At 37.6% G+C, this 26,912-nt stretch overlaps 1 long non-coding RNA gene across 1 annotated transcript; it reads left to right on the top strand.

Moving 5' to 3' along the window:
* The first annotated feature begins 2,843 nt into the window (after positions 1-2,843).
* Positions 2,844-26,217, top strand: LOC109028132 (uncharacterized). The gene is made up of 5 exons (XR_002007214.1): positions 2,844-3,166; positions 5,870-6,045; positions 8,805-9,042; positions 25,297-25,419; positions 25,964-26,217. It is a non-coding gene; the product is annotated as an uncharacterized lncRNA (long non-coding RNA).
* Positions 26,218-26,912: the final 695 nt, after the last annotated feature.

Here is a 26,912-nt window from a genome sequence, read left to right as displayed (position 1 = left end):
TAACTCAAATATATCAGTAATTACATTGAATATAAAAGGATCAAAAACTCAATTTGAAAGCAAAATGTGCAAATTGGACTGAAAACAAAAGAAAATGCAATTATGTACTGTTTATAAAAACTTATCTAAAATATAAGGATATAGAAAATTTGAGAGTAAAAAGAAAAAAGAATCCTTTAGACACCAACCCAAAGAAATCAGCTATAGCTATACTAATATACCCTTTTTATATAATAAGTACAGTATAATAAACTCTATAGATAAATACATCTCTACATAATGACAAAATGTCCTATTTACCATGAGGATTTAAAATTTGCACACACCTAATAACAAGGCCTCAAAATATGTGAGGGAAACATTGACATAATTAAATGAAAAATAAATCCACAATCATAGTGAGACATTTTTATTATGACTCAGTAACTTACAGAAAAATAAAACAAAAAAGAAGGAACATACAAGATTTAAATAACATGATTAACAAAATTGACCTAATAGACACAGCTGCAGAAAACTTATTCTTTTCAAGCATGCACAGTCACAAAATTCTCAGTAGAATATGTTTTCTAATCCAATGAAGTTATACTAGATATTAATAAAAATTAATTTGGAAATGAAGAAATATACTTCTAAATAACTAATGGGTAAAAGAAGAAATCACAATGGAGATTAGAAATAATTTGAACTAAATAGTGATAAAAATACACCAAATCAAAGCTTGTGGACAGCAGCTAATGCAGTACTGTACTTAATTATGTTAGAGAAGAAGAAAGGCAAAAAAATCAATGATCTAAGCATCCTTGTAAAGATATTATTAAAGAACAGCAAACCAACCCCAGATAAATTAGAAATAAAAATGAATAATGATTTGGGCAGACGTTAAAAAAATAAAATAAACATACAATAGAGAGGATCAGCAAAGCCAAAAGTTAGTTCCTTGGAAAAGTTGATAGAACAAATAAAGCCTTGGCAGAATTGATCCAGAAAAGGAGAAAGAAGGCCCATTAATCAATAAGAAGAATGAAAAAAAGGATATTGCTACAGATTCTACAGATATTAAGAAGATGAAAAGAGGATGCTATGAGCAAGTTTATGTCAACAAATTTAAACATTTAGATGAAATGGAGAAATTCTTAGGCAAATTAACTTATTTAAGAAATGGAGACTGTTAATAGGCCTATAAAACTGACTCAATGATTAAAATCCTCTCCACAAATAGAACTCTAAACCCACCCAGATGGTTTTAATGGTAAGTTCTATCAACTTTAAGGAAGAAATTATTACAAGTTTAAAAACTTTAAAAAATGGGTGCAGTCCTAAAATCACTTTGTAATGCTAGCATAATCTTGATAAGAAATGCTAACAAATGCAATAACAGAAGGAAAAGCTACCAGCCATTTTCATTCATGAATATAGATGCAAAAGTTTTAAATAAAATATAAGAAAGCATTATGACCAGGTTATATCTTCCCGGGAATATAAGATACAATATCATCAAATTTAACATTGATTCATAATAAAAATTTGTTAAAAATGATGCAGAAAGAAAAGAAATCCTTATAACATTCTGAGAATAAACAGTTGAAAGTGTTTCCTCTATGATCAGTAAGAGGACAAATATACTCTCTTTTCAACATTATGCTTTTTAACATAACTTGCTGGTGTAGCAAAGCAAGAAAGAAAATAAAGGATTGGATAAGTGCCCATCAACTAACGAGTGGGTAAAGAAAATGTGGTATATATACACCATGGAATACTATTCAGCAATAAAAAGAAATGAAATGTCTTTTGCAGCAACTTGGGTAGAGTTGGAGGCTATTATTCTAAGTGAAGTAACTCAGTAACAAAGATCGCATGTTCTCACTTATAAATGGGAGCTAAGTTAAGAGAACACAAAGACATAAGAATGATGCAATGGACTTTGAGGCCTTTGAGGAGAAGGTTGGGAGAGGGGTGAAGGATTAAAAAAACTACATATTGGGTAACTGGAGAAATATCCTATGAACATATATATTGGAAACTGAAAATGTAATTATTCAAATTATAATTCTTTCAAAATTTATATATAGATTCAACGGAATCTCAATGAAAATCTCAACAGATTGGTTAATGGAACTAGATAAGCTGATTCTAAAATTTTATTTTTAAATATAAAAGGCTAAAAATAGCCAAGATTTTCTTAAAGATGCATAACAAAGGGGATTCGTTCTATATGATATCCAATGAGTATGGCATTGGCATAAGGCTAGACAGACAGGGCAGGACAGAGGGAGTGAATGAACAGACACACATATATTTGGACACTTGAATTTGGATAAAAGAGGCAATGTAGGAAGGAAGGGAAAAGATAGTCTTTTCAATAGAAGGAACTGGATCAAAGAAATATTCAATGGAAAAAAATAATGAAATTTTACCTCTTCCTCACAACATAAGTTAATTATTACAGACGAATTATAGACCTAAATGTGAAAGGCAAGACAACATCGTTTCCAGATGATAATATAGGAGATTGTCCTCATGACTTTGCATTAGTGGAAATGTTATAAACTTACACCCAGATGCCTGTGCTGATACTGACATGACTTTAATAGTGTGGGAATTTGCCCAGTCTGCACTCAATGCCTGTCTCATCCAACCATCTTTAATAAGTCATCACCATGTGGCTACCCTTTAAGGAGCAACTAGAACCACTAAGACCAAAAGAGAATCGTGACGTCTGGTGAGGTGAAGGAGGAGGGCCCTAGTACCTTTATTTGTGGGTAGAACTGGGCTTCTGTGGCCTGAAAATCTAAGGACCAAACACCAACTTTACAATAAAGAACCTGAACTCTGATAGAAGCGAGACAATGGTTACTTCTTTTCATGGATTCTAAATTCTATCTGCCAGTCACTTTTTGTGTGTGCATTCATTGAGGGTGTACAGAATGGAATTACAGAGGCAGAAAAAAATGAGGTCTCTGCCAAATTGATAGTTTAAAAAACATTTTAGTGGCCTACTTAACTGTAATTTGTTTTAGTTTTAAACAAGAAAAACCTCAGCATGTAAGCAAAGCAGACTGGACTTGAACAGATATGGAATGCAAAGCACACAGGAGAGTCATGGGGATCCTGAAGGGGGATTAGAAGTTGGACAACTTTTTATGCAATGAACAACATTGCATTGGTAAGATATAAAAGCATCATAAAATACTCCTTTCCCTTTCTTCTTCCCCCACCTCCCATCCCTAAAATTTCCTCGACCTTTTCTCTGATGTTTGAAATTCCACGTTGGAGGAGTCTCTTTAGCCGAAGGTTTGATTCCTATTACAAATGCAAGGCAAAGCAATGTCATTACCTGCATTTTGATATAAATAACTTAATATGGAAAATAAGTTCTGATGGGAAGAAAGCATGAAGAACTAACAGGAGTGAAGGGATGGTTTCCACGGGGCAAAAAGGCAGGAAAACAAGGAGCAGGACTTGAAGGACAGGTGCTTCGAGAAAAAGTGGAGCAGATACATCTCGGCTTGGAATTAGGCAGACAGATGTGGTTCAGGATTGTGGGGTGTCTTGGGGTAGTAACCAATCAGAGGCTCATTTTTCTCACCTGTAAAGTGGGAATATATACTACCTGCCTTTGCTTAAGGACTAAATAAAATAATTATGTTACAGCACTTGATGGAATGTTAGGCCCAGAGTAGGAGTTAATTAAGCATTAGCTCCTATATAGCCCAATTGTTTTGTTTTCTTTTTTAACCAAGACCAATCTCTTTCTGAGTCAATTCCTTTGCAATATCTTACATCTATCTATGAACTTAAATGCTTTCATTGATGTATGGCTATTGGATGACTTACGAAAACATTCTTTTTTATTTTCATTTTTGAGACAGTCTTGCTCTGTCGCCCATGCTGGAATGCAGTGGCGCGATCTCGGCTCACTGCAACCTCTGCCTCCCGGGTTCAAGCAGTTCTCTGCCTCAGCCTCCAGAGTAGCTGGGATTACAGGTGCACCACGCCCGGCTAATTTTTGTATTTTTAGTACAGACGGGGTTTCACCATCGTGGCCAGGCTGGTCTTGAACTCCTGACCTCATGATCCATCCGGCTCACCCTCACCAAATGCTGGAATTACAGGTGTGAGCCACCGTGCCCAGCGGAAAACATTCTTTAGAAAAAAGCAGAGTGAGTTTATCTGGTATTTCCTGTCTCATATTTTTTTGTTACTATCTTTCGGAGGAGCTATCAGGAATCTGAAGCAAATAAAAATATCCTTTTACATTTTTTCTTACTTCAACTTGATAATGTTTCTTATCTATTTTCCTGATGAAATGTATGGAAATATTGATAAAACTACATCATGATCTGAAATAATGTGAATCGTTTGGAGATGACTCAAGGACAAGAATCTTGAGATAGAAGTCTACATCCCCTAAAAGCAATGACACCATTTCTTTGAACAAGGCCAAGACAGAATCTAATTTATTGAAAAGGAACATAGCTATTTCTTTCTCTTTTGAACAGTGGCTTTTAAATATTTTTTTTCCTTACCACAACCCACAGTAAGAAATACCTTTTACATTGTGACCTGATACACACACATGCATGGTGTATGTGTGTATCTGAAATAATAGCTTCATGGAATAAAGCTTACCCTTATTCAATTTGGTGTACTCTGAAATGTTCTATTCTACTCTATTTAACTTTTTAAAATGCTGTTTGAGACCATTATATTGATTTTGTGTTCCACACTTCAAACATCACTGCTTAGGGTTTTACTTATTTTGCTTTTCTGAATGGCAAGCCTTCTCAAGATGGTTTTAAATGCACTTAATTTGGTCCTGTTTTCTTTTCTGGGATATTCTGTATCTCTAAATACAAATATGAAAAGGAGTTTATTAGCTACAATGGAAGGATATTGAGAAAAATCAATATATGATTGCCCCACAATTTAAGGAAACTTTACCATCTTTTACATTCCTGGCCCATTCAAATTCTTTCATTCCTCTCTGTTCCTTTCATATTTTTACCAAAGACTGACTTCCAGTTGTTATTAGGCATAACAGGCTTATTAAAGGGAAGAGAGGAGACTAACATTTAATAAGCACCAATTATGTACAAGGTACCTTGCATACATTATTTCTTCCCAATAACTACTCATGGTATTTTTTTATTCATACTTTTATTGCATATATTATTTATTCCCAATAACTACTTATGGTATTTTTTATTTCAAACTTTTAAGCTTATAAGAAAACAGGGATTTAGAGAGATAAAATAACTTACCCAGGGTCAAAAAGTTCAAAAAGCTGGTTTGTGGTAGAGCTGGCCCCCAAACTGAGGCCTGACTAGGACCAAAATCACTGCAATGTATTTGCGTGTCAACATAAAAACCACAAAAAAGAAAAAAAAAAAAGAACAATTAGACTTATGTTTTTAATCTGCTAACTGTAGGAAAGCATGTGTATATGTTTCTCTTTGAATTGCTGTTGCTGTTGTTGTTCTTATAGTCTTATATATTTACCAATCATTATACAGAACATATGTTGAACTTCCCAACATGTATTATGTGTATACAGTCTCCCCAGCACACTATTTATTCATTTAGAGTAGTCCAGAGCTCATAACCTACTTGCGTAATTTTCCCCACAAGGACTCCATGTTTTCTGTTGGCTTTACAAAGACACTCAGGATTCTAATTTATCTGCATCAGAACATTTACCTTTGTTAGCCCCCTCAATATTGAAGAGAAAATCAAAATAAAATGCTTTCCTTCGTAACCTTTAGTTCTAAGCAGGGCCCATTAGGGACTTTAAAATATTCACTTTTGAAGCTGATTCCTGCACTGGTAAACACTTTGCATGACATTAAATAAGCTTTGCCTGTTCTAGGAGACAGTGGATTAAGTTAAACAGTAGTGCATATCACTTGGCTGAAGTGACAGGAATAAAGAACAGAATGCATCCACTCCTCCAGTCTCATTAAGCTGCCTCTTTCTCCTGAAATTGGATTGGGATTCCAGGACACCTCTCAACCTACGGAAACACTGGATCTAAAGCTGAAACAGGTACCCAGTGCCTTTTGAAAAATTAACTGCTCTATTGAAATGTAATTTACGTACCATAACCCAGTACAGTTTCCACCCACAACAAAATCCCTGATTCTGGAACTTAAAATGAAAGGAATAATAAACATAAATTTCATGCTTTCACTAGCTTGCACTCAATCAGTCTGGCTTATAATTTTGCTGTCTCCCTCTTTCCCATTCCCCCCTCCCACCCCACTGCCCTTCTACCAGGTGCTCCTCATATACTATATCGACACGTCCACTCTGCTATTTCCACTTACAGGCTTTCAAGAATTCCTTACTGATTATGTTTTATTTCAGCGTAGAGGCAACTATAAAATAGCATCATTATACTTGAACACACAGCTATCCCTGTGTTAGGACAGAATTAGAGGTACACCTGGTGCTTTCTCTCTAGAGGAAAGCAAAGTGGTGAGGACAATGAAATTTCAGGTATAGTCTTGCACGTCGCCATTAACAGTGAATATCAAGTGTTTCTTCACAGAGTTTTGAATGGTGGTATGGATGGAGATGAACGCCAGTGTAGTGACTAGGCGAAAGTTGAGATTACCATCGTACACAGGATGCCACAATGGCACATTGGAATCATCAGTGTTATTTTCTGAGTAATGTCTTCAATGGTGGTGATGTCTTTCTTAAGTTTTGATAGTCCTTCCACTACCTCTCTAGCTCATCCCAGGCTGGCAGACATGTAAACATTGTTTAGGATCCAAAAGATCCTGTGAAAAATAGGAACAGTTTAACTGTGGTTTCCTCACATTAATTGTGAGCCTATGTGATTCTCAAGTTAGAGTGGGAGATCCCGTATGATAGAATGCTCTCCTGGAGATGAATTGATTTGTGTTTCTGACTCCATATGAGAAGGGACATGCCAGATAACCAACTTTGGAACTCACATTTGGGAGGAAGGGTTAAGAGGAAGTCCTGGCACCACTGAAGTGAACTCTACTTCCGGAGGTAGGTGCAGGACACGTGGCCCTGCGGTAATGGTAAGAAGGCCAGTGTACCCGGCAATTACGGGGGACAGGCAACATAGAAGCTGCCTCTTGAAACAAGTTGTCTTTCACCCTGAAAAGGAGGTATCATCAGGCAACTTACGCTTTCGGTTAGAAAAGTGAAAGTTATATTAATCCTGACTATAGATTCCTGAAAGGAAGAGAGGCCATTGGAAAAGCTGAAAAAGAAAAACTATAGGGAACTTTTGGCTGTGATTAAAATGGAGGGAGCTACATCTCTGAAAGGACTGCAGAGGCCTGAATGGGAATCTGCATAGTGAGGCAGTATTTTAGAGTGACCAAGAATCTTCCATGGGCCCGCAAAGGGCAGATTCACAGTAGCAACACGATGTTTAAGTTGTACTGACATTTTTGGACTACGTAAGACCCAGGATTTTGGGGATAATTTATGGAGACAAGAGGTATCTGTTTTCTGTTGCTGCTATAACCAATTACCACAAACTTAGTGGCTTAAAACGATACAAATTTATTATCTTACAGTTCTGTAAGTTTGAAGATTGAACTGGGTCTCACAGGGCTAAAATAGAGGTGTAGTCAGGGCCACATCCCTCTGGAGACTCTAGAGGCGAATCTGTTTCTTTCCCTTTCCAGCAATTGAGGACTGCCCACATATTTTGGCTGGTGACCCCTTCCTTCAGCAGTGAGGCTGAGTCCTTCTTACACTGCTGCCTCTGGTTCTTTTTCTTCTGCCTCTCCCACTCATAAGAACCCTTTCGATTATATTGAGCTCACTTGGATATTTCTCCCATTTTTAGGTCAGCTGGTTGCCAATCTTAATGCCATGTGCAACCTTAATTCTCCTTTGCCATGAAACCTAATATTCACAGGTTCCGGGGTATAGGAAACACATCTACTGGGAGGGCGTCTATTCTGCTTACCACACAAAGGAATCCAAACAGAGAGATACTGAATTTCCTGGTAATACCGTAGGTAGTAGGTAAGAGTGCAGGCAGGCTAAGGTATAGATTCAGCCCTGGTTCCCAACACTAGCTGCATATATAATCCTGTGAAAGCCTTAAAAATGCAAATGACCAGATTACACCCTCAGACATTCTAATGTAATAGATTTGGTATGGGTTCCAGACATTGTAATATTGGGATACATAGATCTGGATAACCCAGGTGATTTTTATGTGCAGGCAGGATTGAGAATCACTGATTTAGGATGAGGAAGTCAATACCTTAACTCTAGAAGGTGAGGACAGAAATCCAGAGCGCTCATGTCCTAGAATTCTGTTCTTTTCTAATTTCCATCAGGTATTTTAGTTACATATCCTGTCCCACTTCTTTAATTTACCTCTAGCTATCAAATTTAATATATGGGCTTTAAGTATTATTAGAAGAAATATATGCTTAGGAAAAATGTTATTCTTAATTGCACTTTATACATTTTAATTTACTCTTCTGATCTGTCTAAACTTGTTTTCCAAAAATTGTTTTAACTAAAAAACTATATCAAGAGTTTATCAATAATAGTTTATTTAATGATCTATACCTCGCTCATTTGTAATGAAGAGTTAAACTATGTTTCATTTACCTTAATGAAATCTATTTTCATGTAGCTTCACTCTACAGTGTTTACTTCATAAACACTTCATGGTATTTGAATCGGTTTATGCATTTTCTATTTTGTTACTTTTCTTATTTTATTTCGTTCTTGCATATAAAATTGTTGGTAGTTGCCATGGCAATTCTAATTGATTTCTTTCTGCTCTTTTGCAGGCTTTTAAAAAGATTTGCACAATACATCCTTCATATTGTTATTTTTATCTCTGTAAGTTTGTAATGGCCTCTAAAAAAGAAAGCTGTGTAACAAGAGCATCAGATGTTACTTTGCTCACTGTTGAAGGCTGTGAAGAACAGAAGAAAACTAGGAAGAAAACCAAGCTGGGAAGGGCAATGAAGGAACAGGTTAGAGTTCAAAAGTAAAAGTATGTTCCACACAAAGCAAAGATTTCAGGTACGTGAGTCAGCGGCAATGCAAGGGCAAGAGATGTGCTTTTAGAGAGAATTGAACTTGTCAATGTGACTCAGCTCTGGAAGACCAAAAAATTATGGAGGGAGAGGCAGGAGAGGGAAACCAGGTGAAATGTCACCATTTTCTTTGTTTATCTTCTGGTGGATCTCAAAATCTTCTGTTATTCACATACACACACGAGCATGCACTCATGGAATGCATCAGTCTATCTATTGTCAAAATCAGCTCACAGTCTCATTTCAGTAAAACAGAAATGTGATCCCTCACAAGATGCTGTGTTGCTGATTAACTGCCTTCTTCTAGGAGATGAGCTACAGTGTCATTTTCAGTCCTAGAGATCATAAGAAAAAGAAGAAAGTCTCTTGGGGATCTGAAATGAATTAGATTTGATTTTACAGTTACTGTAAAACTCCAGAAAATTTACATTTGTTTTACTTACACCATATATTTTTTCCAAAAGTTAATCGTTATGGACTGCAGACAAACATATTAAGCTAAAATAACAAATAACTCTTCTAGAGTAGAAAACGGGTAAATTTTAGACACAGACATGTGCACTAAGATGTCTGCACAATGATTAAAGTTTAGTTGTGAATTTGCCTTTGAGATTCCCATTGGCCAAAGTGAAGAGAAAAGCATGATCAGAATCAAGACTCAAAGTGCCTGGAAGGAAGCATTTGTCAGGTACGCTGGAAAAAAACAATATTTCCAAGAATTGAGATGGAAGAAATTTCTCCAAGGAGAGGATATTTTAATATAATAGACAATGGCCTCAACAATATCCCTGCAATATGAAACAGTATGTTTCACATAGCCACTTTTAAATATTTTTCATCAAGTGAAGTGAAGGGCATAATGCTGGCACACAACTGAGAAACAGCTATTAAATGAGGGTGAAAAGTTCTGAAGACCAAATATTCTGCTCTTGGATTACCTTGGTGATCAGAAAGTGACTCTATGTGGACAGGACTATGTAGCTAGCATACCTGTTTTAGAGAACACTTGTGCCCCATCCCATTGCATGGCAAAATCAAGAGATTTGATAAGGCTATACCCTATAACCATTTCAGATCCTCAACTTTACAACAAAGAAACATCACCTCATCCTCATTCACTCAGATGAAAAAAGATCTTGGTGATAGTAAAAATGATATATCTGAGGAACCATTATAAAAATTACATTACACAGGCTTATGTGAAATATGCAAAAGCTTTGAAAAATAAGTGCCTAGAATAATCCCCCATAAAACTTTTAGATAGATTATTATGACCCTATTCTTCTGGTACAAACATAAATGTGTTTCTGATAAATGTATTTTATTATGTTTTGCTTCATATGAACACCCTATTATAAATTCAGGATGGTTAAAAGCAAACTTTAAGACCTCTCTCTTCCTCTGGCAGTCAGGACAAGGTTTTTTAAACCAAAAACATATGTTTAAATTTAGCTCCACATGTGCCAGCTAGCTATTGACTGAACACTGACATGTGTTTGAGCTCTAGGGATCTCAAATCTCTCTCTGCTTCTCTCCTCAGTTCTCTTACACCACGCATCTTTCTCTCTCTCTCTCTCTCTCTCTCACGCACTCTCTCACACATACACACACGCACTCTCTCTCTCTCTCACACACACATACACGCATACACACACACCACATATTGGGAATTCAGAAATTTAGCAGGTAATAGACCTAGTATTCAGAGCAAACACTGTCCCTGATGAAAAAAACAGTATGGAATGATTCTTGGCAAATTCTGAATACCCCTTGAGCTTGTCTTGTTCATTAGCAAATTGTTTTCCTTTGACTGTTTCTCAGTTATGTACATGACATACCAAAAATAGTGATTTTCTCAATCAGTTGCTTCCTAGGTAAGTAAACATTCCACTGGTGGAGTACTGTTAGCAAATTACAGTGGAAATACAGGTTCAAAAACAGTCTAGTTTTGTTTCTCTTGGTTACTAAATCCTGGGTCAGGTGGCCTTGGTAATGTGCTTTGCAGGCCCCAATGACGGGGTGCAATTTGACCAAAGGCCCCAGCTGGGACCTTCTAAAATTCAACCCCACACCTGTGAGTTGTGCCTGGCCATGCTTCCCAGGGTGATTCCAGCCATTGGCTTCATGGGGCAGGGATACTGAGGCAGGCTCATTCCTGGGAAATACAGGACTCCCTGGCAGCCTTGCTACCTCAGATGCTTCTACTCAACCTGTCCTTTTTCTTTCCCCTACACTCAGTGCCAGACTTGCATACGGTCTCCCATTTTCTCTCACACAGACGGTTCTGCCAATAAAACCGTTGCTTGTTTACTTCTGTCTTAGCAGCTATGTCCTGAAGGACCAAGACTGACATAATACACTCTGTTTAGTTTTAAAGGTAAATTGTTTACTTACACTTAAGGAAGTACCTCTCCACACACTCAAAGAATGTGGCTCTAAATTAGTCTCCTGCTGAAAATGCCTAACATTGCCACTCAGATTTGGACTCTAGATTGTGACAGATTAAAATTCCTTATAAATGATTTTTTTTCAAAATAAATTCCTAATTCATTCTCTTCTCCAAGAAGCCGTAGTGCTTCCTCTAATCCTAAAGTCATCAGTAGACAATCCGTCCTTCCCAATAATGCTGAGATTTTGTTTTCTAGAACCCTGCACTCAGATAAATTATACCTATAAATTGTACCAATTAGAATACATTTTGTGGCCTAAATGTCAACCTTTCATTTGATTGGCAATACTGGCAATATATAGCCTTATCTTGTCGCCTAAGTGAGAGATCCATTCTGAACTAATGTGGACATGTCAGTATAAGTTGAAGACCACTCAAGGAAATGCAGCCTTTTTGGGTTCTCTGAAGTAAGTAGTAGCCAAACTCTTTTCTCTCTCCTAATTAGGAACCACCTAAAAACAGACAACTGAGTCAGATAGAGGCCAAAAGACCAGCATTTACATATTCACTAGACCTTGCATCTAGGCCATGGGTAACTATTTGCCCATCCAACCCAAAGTAGTGCAAACAGAAGACCTCTGGCCTAGAGCTCTAGGCCAGAGCATGGCAGAGAATGGTTTATGCATGGAGAGAATGCTATACGTGGCCAATGGGCAAATTCCAGAGAAAAGGGCAAGTACCATCGGAGAACAGACCGGCTTAAAAACAAAAGCACAGAAGAGGTTTCATTTGTTCTTGACCTCACAACTGAGATGTTAGTATTCCTTTATTGGGAAGCAAGAGAGAGAGACAGAAAGATGCTTCTTAATTCTTTTAAAACCACAGCAATTTTATTTTGTGGGCCATGGTGAAAAGCCAGAGAGAGGCAAATAGCTTGTCCTACAAAACCCCAAGCCCTGATCTGCCCATGGGGAAGTCAGTGGCATTAACCTTTCATGTAAAGGACAGAACGTCACCAGGCCACCTTAGCCATGGGGACAGTCAGGATAGTCATTGCACAGAAAACAAAGCAAACTCTTCTTTCCTTCATTTTATTACTATTCACATGTTTCAGAACAATTCATTCAAGATTCACATAAAGTTAGCTATGGGCTTTTCTAAATAGAGCTCTTACATCTTAAAAATAAATCCAAGGCTTTTAAAGCTCTGTAATTATCTTGTCTATTATCTCATCTGCTGCTTCATCTTTCATTCCCTCCCTTGATCTTTTTTATCTGTATGGGGGGTTGCCATTTTTGCATAGCTTTTAAAGCAAATTCTGGATATTTTCAGAGATGGGGGAGGGGTAGGAGAATAGATATGTCACAATTCATGCTACTTACTCATTTTTCTGGAAATTAACTCCTCAAGCACCTGATGAGTTATAGGCATCTGGGCATTAGATTTTGAATAAGAATTTTAATTGTATTATTTCATCGCTGTGATCACACTTAACAATGAAAATTCTTACAGTTTCCTGAACTATGGTATTTATGCCTTCACTTAAATAACATTTTAAAACTGCATATTTTCAGGGACTCCATTCTTAATGATTTTTATAACTAACTTAGAGTTTAGTGACCTCTGCAAAGTAAATGTACTTTTCTGATGGGGGAAAACGTATAGAAAAAATGTGGTATGTCTCTGAAAGGAAATCATTTTTGGCTAAAATATTACTCAAGTAGATGTAAATTTATGCATAGTTTTCTGATTTAAAAAGTATTATATACTCATGCAAAATTTAGAAATTACAAAACTTATAAGATAGAACAAAAAATATAGTAGAATAAGAATAGTTTTTAAAATTATCATTTGATCCAAGCGTTATTAATATTTTGGTATCTTTCTAGTATTTTACACCCTCCACACACATACAACATTTATAAATTTTGAATCATACTAAACAGTTTTATATTCTTTTTTTTCAACGTTATATTGTGAGCATTTTTCTATGTCATTATGTAGACATTAAAATATGTTTTTTAATGACAGCATATATAAGAATGAGTCAAGTGTTTTACTAAACCACTCTTAGATATATAACATTTGTTATTCCAAAAATTTTGCCATTATACATGATGCCATTATAAACATTTTTATGCAAAGTGTTTTTTTTACCATATTGCTTATTAGTGTCATAGGAAATAAAATTACTGTGTTAAAAGGAATAAATATTTTAAAAGCAAAGATCACATGACCAATTATTAACTTACTTTGGGGGACAGTCACACAAAGACACTTCCTTTCTGGTTTCAGAATAATTGGGAAGCCAAAATAATAGCCAGAAGGTTCCTGAGGGGAATGTAGAATTAGGGCAGAGGTGGCAGGCAGTCTTGAAGGATCTTTCATCCTAGTCATGGTGAGGCCTGATAGCTATGACTTCTTCAGTTAAACTGATGTCTTTATACTAAAATATTTTGTCATCATCAACCTTATTTACATTGCAATCTAGATAGCTGTTGACTTGCAATATTTACCATATTATGAAGCACTTCAAAGCTCTGGATGTGCCCAGATGACTCTGCACAATCCACAAAGACCTTCATTTGTCCCAGCTTCAGTGACAGCAAAAGGGTCACTGCTTGGCCTTGGGCTTTCAGGAAGAGAGCACACTCCTATAAACCACTAAGAGAGGTGGTCTAGAGCAAGGCACATGGGAGAATTAAGTGTTCATTTGGGAGAACTGAGCATCTAGCCCTCAGGGAAACAGGTTCCCATATCAAAAATTGAAGACGAGAAGGAGATATTGATTGCTTAGATGTAGTTATGATAGCTATTTCTATTGGTTTAAGATAGTTATTTTTATTTTTCCACATGTGACATACATAAATGATTTAATATATACTCTTGACTATTCTTCTTATGACAGTTTCAGTATGTTTTCATCTCTCTTGGGAGTTGGGGGAGTAGACATGTATTTCTCACTCTATCTCCGACTCCAACCCTCACCTAAAGGTAGATTTAGAATCAGATGTGAAACCCAATTCAGATTTATGTGGAGATTGAACAAGAAACTAGCAGGGAAGAGAGTCTAGAGCTGTTGAGATATGAGACTTTCACTATTGTCTTTACAGTCACATGGATATGTTTGCCTGTCTAAAACGGACACAAGAAAGTCAGGCACCCTGATGTGCAGCTCTTTGGAGGCTAAATTAGATTAATTGGCTCCCTCAATCATTGCCTTCTGGGAGTTTACAGGCTGTGGGAGTATCATTCAACTAGACAGATCTAAAAAATGAAGACAATGAAACAAAATAGTCCACAAATTCCGAAGGGAGCAGATACTTGATGAAGTGAGGACTGTTCAAAATTCACTCAGTTGAAAACTGGGTGACTCATTCCTTCAGAAAATGTTGGTTAAGCATCTAATATATAGTCATAGTAAATTAGATACTCTGAATATTGGGATTAATAACACAGATAGGACCCCTTGTTCTATTCCTTGTTCTTACATTATGATGGGGAGGATAGAAAATAAGCATATAAAAGGGCAGTACAATTTGGAGGAATCATCAGTGCTAGAAGGAAAAATGAAGCCTTGTGAGTGAGTTGAGAGTGATGGGGGTGCTATAATAGCTGGGGAGTCAGAACTGAAGGAAGTGAGAGAGCAAAGCCATTAGGGGGCCCAGAGAAGAGTTTTTCAGGTGGAGGGGACCTCAATGTCAGAGGTTCCGAGACAGGAAGAAGCTTGGTGTGTTTGAGTTGTAGCACAAAGGCCATTTGCATGGACAGAGCAGAGAGAGCAAGGAGAGAATGATTAAAAATGAGATCAAAGACACAGAGGAAACCAGGGCCTTCTAAGTAATGGGAGGAAGTCTAGATTTTATTCTCATTGCTCTATGGGATGTCTCTGGAGGGCATGATCTGAAGAGTAACATAATCTGATACACAATTGGAAAGTATTACTCTGGCTGCTCTGTGGAGGAGCAGGAATAGACACAGGAAGACTATTGGTAGTCCTAGTAAGGATGGAGAGTGACCAGGACTGTGGGGATGCGAGGAGAGATGGAGAATAATACTCAGGTGGATGATAGGTTTTGAGGCAGTCAATTAAAGTTGCTTAAGATTGGATATGGGTTGTGAAGAAAAGTGAGAACTAACAGGATGACACAGTATTTGACCTGGCAGCTGAGAATGGGGGCACTAGGGAAGAAAAAGTAAAGGATGGAGGGAAAATAAAACTTCTGTTTTGGACATGTTAAAGTTTAGATCCCTGTTAGACATACAAGTGGAACTCTCCAATAGGCAGAAAAGGTACGTCTGGAGTTTAGAGAAGAGGTCATAGAGAAGGCACAAATTCATGAGTTCTTAGAATACAGATGGTGCCCAAAGCCATAGGACTGGGTGCGATAACTTACAGAGAGAGTGTGGGTAGTCAAGAGAGGAGAGGAGAGGAGAGAAGAGAGCTGAGTTGGAAACCTGGCAGTATGTCAACATTTAAAGGTTCACGAGAAGCACTTCAGGGAGATTAAGAAAGAGAAGTCCAGAGAAGTGACAGATTTGCAAGATGGAGGTCATTGGTTGGATGATTTTTATCCATGTAATTTATACTCCAACCCATGGTTTTTTAAGAGTGACAGAAAAGTTATTAATAATTTTGCCAAGACAATAGGTGTAAGCTGGGACTGTCCTGGGCAAACAAAAACATATGGTCACCCTAGGCTTTGACGACCCTGTTAAGACTGGTTTCAGCAGAGTTGTCGTGATGGCAATCTAATTTGTGTGGGCTGAGAAGAGAATAAAAGGCGAAGAAAAACGGAAAGCACAGATGACTTTTTGGAAGGAATTTCACGATGAAGGGAGCAGAAAAATAGGACATGGCTAGAGAGGATATGAAATAAAACTTTGTTTTTAAATGGGAGAGATAACCTCTATGTATGCTAATATGAAGGATCCAGGAGAGATGAAAAATTTGATAGTGCATGGGAAAAGGAATAGCTACAGAAGGAGAGCTGGGGAATAAGAAAGGGATTCTGCACACAAGTGGAACGGCTGACATTAGATGTGAGTGGATTCAGCCTGTCCATTTTAACGAGGGGAGGCAGACTATGTGGATAAAGGTGTACATCGTTGCTAAATTTGGCAGTGGGAAATGAGTTGACGCTTTAGCCAAAGCAAGAGAGATTCCACTTTTTGTGAAATCTTCCTTTCCTTCCCATAAGAAGTCACAGTCTACCCATCTGGGGGCAATTTTCTTCATAGGCGTTAAGAAGAGATATGTGAGCTATTTCTTCTCTCAGGAAAATGCCCCAACATGGAGCCTTTAATAGTTTACCAGCAAATGTGGAAATTCTCCCAGGTCCAATTTAGATCTGGCAGAGAAGATGAATATTACTAGTCAGTCAGTAACTGCCTGTAACAGATGTTTTTGTTGAATGTTAACATGAACAGTTCTATTTGGCCTTTTCAGAACTGGAATTAAGAAATAAAAGAAACAGCTAAGGGTACATTGAGACCCAGGTGGGAAAAATCCTTTGACCGGAGCCACAAAATAGAACGTCTAGTAAAAGCTTTAGCACCCAAGAACTGTGTGACCTTGGGGAAATCACTGTGTCTTAATTGTTTGATCTGTAAGAGGGAGAAAAAGAGTGAATATCAAGCAAAGGCAGGTGTTTGTGGATATATGGACTTTCTGACAAACTATTAGTAGGAATTTTAGGAAAATGTAAGCTTTTTGTGGGGACAGCATAAAACAAACCAAGCAAATGAGTATTTCCAACAATTTGATGCCTAAGATTAACTTAGTTCAGATAACTTAGAAAAGAAAACCAGAATTAAATGGTTCAAAACACAAATTGCATTTTTTACAGAGTCAAATCCCCTTGAAAGCAAAGCCTATTTTTTCTCTCTTTTTGAATTAAACTTCCATTTCCCTAGTCAGCCAGTACAGTTGCTTAAAGAAAATTTACTCATCTGAAAAATGGTGTATAAATAGCTATTACCAGAGGTGACTTTAGTTACTACAGACAAGGGCTCACTGCAGTGGAATTACAGTGCAGCTCACCTTTGGTGTTCTCCAGTGTAACAATCACACCTGCTGAGGTTCGGTAGGTAGGACCCAGGCCTTCGCCAATGAGACACTGCTGCTCCTGGTACTTCATGCCACCTCTACATGCCACTGTCACTGTGAGAATTCACCTGGACTTGAAGAAGATTAGTGCTCTGTAAATTGATTGTTTACATTGTTGAAGACAAAGTCCCTAGGAACAGGCTTTTTAAAATGGCACAGGAGCAGCAATTTGTGGATGCTACACTACAAGACAGTTTAAAGAACTGGTTAATGTTCTTAGTTATTGATCTTAAGGACCATTCTGATAATGACTAAGCTCAAACTAGGTGTACCTCCCATCCATTGTATCCAAATCCAGCTTCCCCATTCTTGACAGGGTAAAAGCAAAGGACGCGTTGCATAAGCACTTACAGATAAATTCAGCTCATCCTCTTGTGTTGAAAATGCCAATTACTGAGAAACATTTACTATGTGATTATTTACCATCAATAGCATTTGTTTTCTTGTTTTCATTGAAACATATACTTTTTTTTTTTTTTTTTTTTTTTGAGACAGAGTCTCCCTCTGTCGCCCAGGCTGGAGTGCAGTGGCGTGAGCTCGGCTCACTGCAACCTCCACTTCCCAGGTTCAATCAATTCTCCTGCCCCAGTCTCTCGAGTAGCGGGGACTACAAGCACGTGCCACCACTCCCGGCTCATTTTTGTATTTTCAGTAGACAGGGTTTCGCCATGTTGGCCAGGCTGATCTTGAACTCCTGACCTCAAGTGTTCTGCCCAAATCAGCCTCTTAAAGTGCTGGGATTATAGGCATGAGCCACTGTGCCCAGCCTGAAACATACTTTAAACTTTGCTTTTTTAAAATTAACACAATATAAACTTTGAAGAAATAGAATGAGGAATACGGTATTTCATTTTACATTCTCATTTAGGGTTCAGGTCCAGATGCTTAGAAAACAGTACAAACAATTGGAGCCATTTCCTATGGACATTGACCCACTATTCAGAATCCACCTGTGAGGTACAGAGATAATGATCATTGTGATAAGAACCATCACGGAGTGTAGACAAGGTTATTTTGATAGTTCATAGGCTCTATGAACTCTTACTTTTGGAGACTCTTATCTTTTATTACACATATTAAAATGCTCTCATTCCACATTAAATGTAATATATACATGAGTTGAATGGAGTTGCCCTCAACTAGTTGACCTAATGCCACAATCCAGAGACATTTAATTAAACACTTGTAATTTCAATGTTGCTGTCTTCCTTGCAATATTGTGCGGCCAATAAAATATTTTTAATCTTTCAAACATTTCTGTGGAGGTTGAATCAAACACTTGTTCATTTCAACACTGCAATTTTCTTTTCCTGTTTTTTTGGAGTCAATGATTTTTTTTTGTTTGTAATGTCTTAAACACTTCTATGGGTGCATGAAAAACTTATGGAACTATGTATGGCATGGTGCCTTAGGGCTTAAAAGATAAAATGGCCCTAGATGTTGACAAGGACCTTGGCCTTGAACAATGCCTGAAGCTTTAGCTATGTCAAATTTAAGAACACATTGCACTGCAATGTAAATATTTCTCATGGCATTCCACCTTCTCTTTACCAAATCCAATGAAATAATTCTTCATAACTTTTCATCCAGATTTTGCTTTTCCTTTCTTCCTCCACAACCTTTTTATAGACCCTTATCATGTCAGACACAAACTATTACAATAGACTTTTATTTTGTCTCCCTGCCTGAAGTTCTTTTGTCCTTCAATAGAGGGTGAACAGATTAGCCTTGCTAAATAATTAAGTATATTTAATTAACCAACTAATTAAATTGACTTGTCTATTTTGTAGTAATTTACTATGAATTTTTGCAGTTTAAACATAAATGTTTGGCTTTATCTAAAATAGCTTCTACGTTTCCAAGAAATCTTTTCTACTTACTTTTCTTTGACTATATTTATCACTTTTTCACCCTTGTTTGTCCATTAATCCAGGCATTCAACAATGTAGGTATTATTAAGGTATTATTGTAGGTATCTGTAGGTATTATTAAGTACCTAACACTGTAGGTTAGGTACTATAACAATGTAGGTATCTGTAGGTATTATTAAGTACCTACAGAGTCTCAGACATCACACTAATCACCAAGGATTCCGTGATGAATAAGAGCAATACCTGCTTTTTTTACTTATTTATTTTAAATTTTATTTTATTTTAAGTTCCAGGATACATGTGCAGGACATGTAGGTTTGTTACAGAGGTAAACATGTGCCATGGTGATTTGCTGCACCTATCAACCTATCACCTAGGTATTAAGCCCCACATGCATTAGCTCTTTATCCTGATGCTCTCCCTCTGCCATCCCCGACCCCTGCGACAGGCCACAGTGTGTGTTGTTCCCCTCCCTGTGTCCATGTGTTCTCATTGTTTAGCTCCCACTTATAAGTGAGAACATGCAGTGTTTGGTTTTCTGTTCCTTTGTCAGTTTGCTGAGGATAATGGCTTCCAGCTCCATCCATGTCCCTGCAAAGGACATGATCTCGTTCCTTTTTATGGCTGCATAGTATTCCATGGTGTATATAAGGTAGTCCTATTTTAGAAAGGGCAAATAATAAAATACATATGTCTGAAATGCCACTGGTTCTTTGATAGAGGTAAGTACAGACTACAGGGAAAACCACAAAGGAAAAATGGTCTATTCTGCCTGATTTGGGGAATAAAGGGGAGGGGAGGGTGGTTCAGGAAAAGCTTATTTCTGGAAAATGTATAATCATCTGCCTGATATACTTTTGGGCAAGGGCACTCCAGGCAGAAGTAGTACTATGAGCAAAGGCATCAAGGCAAGAAAAACATTTTAAAAATATTGTTGGCTGGGCACAGTGGCTCACGCCTGTAATCCCTGCACTTTGGGAGGCCAAGGCAGGCAGATCATGAGGTCAGGATTTTGAGACCAACCTGACCTACATGGTGAAACCCCATCTCTACTAAAAATACAAAATTAGTCTGGCAGGGTGGTGCCCACCTGTAATCCCAGCTACTCAGGAGGCTGAGGCAGGATAATTGCTTGAACCCGGGAGGCAGAGGTTGCAGTGAGCCGAGATTGCACCACTGCACTCCAGCCTGGGTGACAGAGCGAGACTCTGTCTCAAAAAAAAAAAAAATGTTGAATTGATGACTTTGTTTTTATTAAAACCAAAGCATTAAAATTATGTTTTTTATTAAAAATAAAATATTTGGATAAAATAATGTTGAGTTCTAATATACTTATTTTTCAACTTTTCAATATTTTTTCAGTTACTTTAATATTCTGGAAAACAACCATTTTAAAAACACATAAAAACATGGCTCTAGGAACATACATTTTTACTTTTGTCTCAGGCTCCGACATGGCTTGGCACAGCACTGTCAGATCTTATTTTTATTTAAAATTTTGACATTTTGTTCATCATGGATCTTTTGCATTAATTCTGATTTTTAAAAAATGTTTCATTAAAAAGTTAGTCATCTTAGTTACTGAGTTTTCTAAGGCCACCTATATTTTATACTCAAGGCAAGTGCTTCCTTTGTCTTCCCCTAATCCCAGGCCTGGAAAAAGCCATCATATCAATGTTTTAAAGATCACTTTCTTATAGTGATGAGTACGGGTTGCTAAAGACTTTGGTGGTTAAAAACCGAGAAACTGAGGGAAATTCAGTATCTATCATAATAATTTAGGTGGAAAACCACAGAGGCTTGAACCAAGGCAAGAAAGGAGACAAAAAGTAAGTAGGGGTAAGAGAGGTGCCAGGGGTGAGAGTTAGGGAGAACTTGATAAAAATTGGATGCATGGGAATGTTCTCTCTCCTGAGATTCATGCTCCAAATTCTGATTATGAAAGCCCAACAGAGTCAACTTCCCTCAGGATTTCTTTTCAGGTCATTTCATACCTTTCTCTGTGGCAAATTCTTCCTTCTTCACGTTTTATTTCTTCAACTACATTATAATCTCTTTGCCGTGAAAGACCATATCTCATATTTCACTGTTTCTCTTACTATGTTATAAACACAGTAGATGCTCAATAAATACCTGTTGAAAGAATTGCACCATCAATGTTTTTTAACATCGCTCCGAGGCAGTGCCTGTAATAATTAAGCCAACAGAAGAAGAGTTTGAAACTTCTTCCTTGGATATATTTTTAAGGTTAGAATACTCATTTATCCACCCAAGATGGCATAAATGACTTTTTAGGGCCCTTTCCAAGACATGATTAACAGCCCTTTTCTGAGAAGAGTTTTATATATGTTACTGCTAATAGCAAGAGAACTTCTCCTGGGGCCATTTTCCCTTTTATGTGATTACACTGATACTTTAGAGAAAATGAAATTACTGCATCCCAGCTGGGCAGTTCTTTTTGAATTTATAAAATGCAGAAATTGCTATAAGACCATAAAGTTGAATCAGGTCTCTTATCCAATCATCAATAGATAATTTTGGTTTTTATAACCCATCTTATAAAAGTTCTACTGTGGTTACCAAAGTCAAAAATTTGACACTAGTGTTGCCCTTGGCAACTGAATGCAGAGATTTCTCTGGAAATTATTCCAGTTATAGTAAAAAGATAATTAACACTTAGTTACAGAAAAATCTGAATTTAATGTATCTGAGTGTAGCTTTATCAGATTTCCTCTTATGGTGATATCTTGATACATTTTACCAGAAATTACAATTTTTATTATTCATTATTATCACTATTATTTTGAATGAGGGGCTTTCAGTAATGCTCTACAGGGACTAGATCAGTTCTGTGTATGCCCCTCGTATTCTGCCCTTCACCTTCTGAATGACAGACGTAATGCTGGAAGTGGAGCAAGAACGTGACGCAGGGGTGAAGTGCTGCACCAGCTTGGATGATCTGAATCTAGGCTTCTGATTTTGTGGAAAAAACAAAATCATTAATATGTTCAAACTACTATTGTTCCATTTTCTACCTTTCAGAGCTAAATATAATATCAAACTGATAACAAAATTTGGTATCTAGAAGGGGGATGCTTTCAGTAATCCTAAAATGTGAAACTGAAATTGTGGGAGAAATAGAAATGGGGCTTTGGGTAATAAGCACCTAGAGACTTTAAGTCAGAAAGCTGGTGATATTTGTTAAGTAGTGGCAGAACATTTGATTTAATTGCTGCCTGCTTTACTGGTAATGCAGGTAATCGGCTAAATGAGGTTATACGATAAGGAGAAATGATGGCAAAGATTTTATATATGGGTATGTACTAGCTCTACTACCTTCAGCCAAATCTGACTGAAGAGATGACACCAGACTAGAACTACTTGAGCTACAAGCAGAGAAGGGAAGAAATGCCCCATCTTTATTTTTTTTTATTTATTTATTTTTGAGATGGAGCCTCACTCTGTCTCCCAGACTGGAGTGCAGTGGCATGATCTCGGCTCACTGCAACCTCTGCCTCCCAGGTTCCAGCAATTCTCTTGCTTCAGCCTCCCAAGTAGCTGGGATTACAGGCACCTGTCACCATGCCTGGCCTAATTTTTGTATTTTTAGTAGAGACAGGGTTTCACCATGTTGGCCAGGATGGTCTTGACCTCTTGATGTCGTTATCCACCCGCCTTGGCTTCCCAAAGTGCTGGGATTACAGGCGTGAGCCACCATGCCCAGCCAAAACACCTTTATTTTCTAAAGAATCTTTCCCTGACTTTTGTCTACAAGTTATGGTGAAAAGAGTCCTGAAGGCAATTGGTTCTGTCCTGCAAACTTGAAGCAATTATGAATGGTGATTGACAAATAGTAGCCTACATACTGGTGCTCCGCTGGAAGAAGGCACAAAGCCTGCCAGTAGTGATGGGATCCGGGATGTTGCTTCCCCCTGGGAACTGATTGTTTCTAACTGCTTCTGGACAACAGCCATTGAATCCAGGGCAAGAAAGAAGGGCAGAGCATGGAGTCGTGAACATGAAAGAGGAGGCTCCTCAGACTTGAAATCCACATCTGGATAACATCTTTGACTATTATTATTATTATTTACTTTTTTTTTTTTTTTTTCAGATGGAGTTTCGCTTTTGTTGCCCAGGCTGGAGTGCAATGGCGCGGTCTCTGCTAATTGCAACCTCCGCCTCCTGGGTTCAAGTGATTCTCCTGCCTCAGCCTCCCAAGTAGCTGGGATTATTACAGACGCCCGCCACCACGCCTGGCTAATTTTGGTATTTTTAGTAGAGACGGGGTTTCACCATGTTGACAAGGGTGATCTTGAACTCCTGACCTCAAATGATCCACCCGCCTTGGCCTGCCAAAGTGCTGGGATTACAGGCATGAGCCACTGCGCCCAGCTGACTTATTTTTAAATGCGGACTTTACCAGGAGCAAATAAAGCAAAACTGTTCTAAGTTTAAAGGGAACTATATTTCCAAGGAAGTTTCTTCTCCCTAAGACTGTCCCCAGATTCTCTATGATTAGTAAACCCCCAAAATAGTCCCTGGTTACTAAAAGCACACCAATAGCAAGTTGGTTTTGAATGCTGTGTAGCCCTAGGAAAAGCATCTTTACCAAGCAACATCGGAGGGGAGAGCCAGAAGGGGAGGGGAAGAGGGACTCCGGTAGATCCTTCCAGAGAGAATAAACAAATTCAGCCAGATCGGCCAACCAAGGAACTTACCCATGGCAAGATAGGAAGCCTTTGCTACTCTTGTCAAGCAGAATTGCCTAATTTCTATGATGACTGTGTGCTTTAATAACTGATGACTGTGCACTTTCCAGCCTCTTTTCCAAATGGGCACTTATTATGGTAGTCCTGCTTCTTCTCCACTATTGTACATGGAGGGCAGACCAATTTTCCTTTGGTTTATAGGCTAGCAGACCCATAACAAACCAAACAAACAAACAAACAACTTTCCATTTGTATCTGATGGAAAGACTGCATATCTCCCACAGTACCTACATTTTAAGCTGGATGCAAGAAATGCAAGAGCCTTTGAGGTTATCTCACTTGGAATGTTCTTTGGAAAGAAACTTGGGCTCTGATAAATGCTTAACAACCAGCTGAGATAGGGTTGTGTAGAACACACACACACACACACGCTATATATTTATTATAAATGTTGCTGATATAAAGGATGTGTATCTCATAACTTACAAATAATAATAGTAATATATACAGTACCCTTTATTGTAAACTCCTTATGACCAATTGATTCTTACAGAATGTGTTTTTTGACAAAAAAATTGCAAATAAGTGTAATTCCCACATGAATGATGGTTGATATGTTTGTTTTTATGAGTAAGATGAAAATGAAGCAATGAAGATGTAATGAAGAGTATGTCAGAATTTATTTATTCAATGATGAAAGCAACTTTTTTCAGATCCTAGTTGTCAAATACTGAAATAATGTTTCCTCGATTTTTGGTGCTACTTACCATATAGAGGCTATTGTCATAATATACTTTTAGTTTAATTTACATTAGTAATATTTTCTTTATGATTAAGTCTAGACAATTAATAAACAGAAAGATCAAGCCCTGATTTAGAGTATTTGCTGAATCCTGTGGTGTAAATACTCCCACCATGGCTGATTTCAAGATACCAACATGATGTCAATGAAGGTGGAATTGGATCAAATGCATTTTATCACATCACTTTGAAGTATCTCCATTATACAGATATGACACATGCAACTACAAGATCATAGATAATAGAAAAATGTGGTAAAATAATTAAGAAGTCATGAATTTTGACTATATATCACCTTTGTTTTAGATGCCATTTATTTAACTGTAAATGTATATAATTTTGTTTATTTATACTTTTTCAGAGAGAAGGCCTTGCTCTGTTGCCCAGGCTGGAATGCAGTGGTGTGATCATGGCTCACGCAGCCTCGAAATTCTGGGTTCAAATGATCTTCTTGCCTCAGCCTCTTGAGTAGCTGGAATTACAGGTGTGCACCATCATGCCTACCTTATATATTAATTCTTAATAATGGCTATCTCTAACAATCAACTCACAAAATGTCTGAAATTTTAACAGCTGGCATTTGTGAGCTGGTACAAGCCTTATTTCCATACCACTAGAAATAAGGGTACATCTGAATGACAGGTAACCAAGGGGTTAGATTGTGGCAAACCATGCTAGTTGCCTGCCCAATAGTTATCCTTCTATTTTTCTTGACTAATAATTGTGGATGAAGTATATGTCATGTTAAAAAATGATATTTCTTAGCCTTCCATGCAGATAGGGGCGGCCTTATAACACATATCTGCCTAATAAAATAAATTATTGATGTTGAGTGAGACTTCCTTAGAATCTCCTTAAAAATGGACAGGAGGAAACAGACATGTGCTTTTTGTTCTTTTCCCATTCCATTTCTGTCGGTCATATTAGGCTAATGCTAATTAGCTAATGCTAATGCTGCAGTGAAAACTTAATTCCCAAATGTCAGCGACTTAACACAACAAAAGTTTCTCACTTCACTTCCATTGCAGGTTGCTGGGGCAGCTCTGATCCACATACGACTTAGGGACCCAGGATGCAGCTGCTTCAACATCTTGTAGCTGTACTATCTGGAATACATGGGCTGCCAGTTGTCATGACTACTCTCCTATGCTTCAGCCCAAAAGTTAAGCACTTTATTTCTTCATATAGCCCATTGGTCAGAATTATTCATATGTCTCACTACAGGGTGGGCCGGGAGTGTACCTTCATTATGTAGGAAAAAATAAAACATAATTGTGAGAATTATCCAAATGTGACATAGAGGCTCGAAATGAGCACATGGTGTTGGAAAACTGGCACCCATAGACTTGGTAGATGCAGGGTTGCCAAAACCCTACAATTGGTAAAAAACAGTATCTACAAAATACAACAAAGCAAAGTGCAATAAAATGAGATACACTTGTACAAGACCAACAAGTGAAACCACGAAGAAGGGTACACAACCCACACATAGCCTTCCTTTGTCCAAGGGAAAGACACACATTCTAAGAAGACAGCACATCAGCCTGGACAACATAGTGAGAACCTAGCTCTACAAAAAATAAAATATATTAGATGGGTGTGATGGCACCTGCCTCTGGTTCTAGTTACTTGGAAGGCTGAAGCGGGAGGATTGCTTGAGCCTAGGAGTTTGAGGCTGCAGTGAGCCATGACTGTGCCACTACACTCCAGTCTGGACAACAGAGTGAGAACCAGTCTCAAAAAAAAAGGAAAAGAAAAAGAAAAAGATATCACTGTTGTTGTATTGTTGTGTATCCCTAAAGCAAAGTGATCATGAAGGTACAGTTTTTATAGGAGAAATAATTTTAAACATTAATGTTTTTTTTTTACCTCTCTGAGTATAAGACTTTTACTCTAAATCTGTCCTCAGTATCTATTTGTCTGAGGGAAGCTTAGTAATTAAAGCAGAAGGTATGCAAAGAGAAAGAGGAAGTAATA

Source organism: Gorilla gorilla, chromosome 13 (genome assembly GCF_029281585.2).
Source record: "Gorilla gorilla gorilla isolate KB3781 chromosome 13, NHGRI_mGorGor1-v2.1_pri, whole genome shotgun sequence".
Taxonomy (NCBI): Eukaryota; Metazoa; Chordata; class Mammalia; order Primates; family Hominidae; genus Gorilla; species Gorilla gorilla.
The sequence above is the reverse complement of the archived record's forward strand: the minus strand, read 5'-3'. Positions and strand labels throughout refer to the sequence as shown.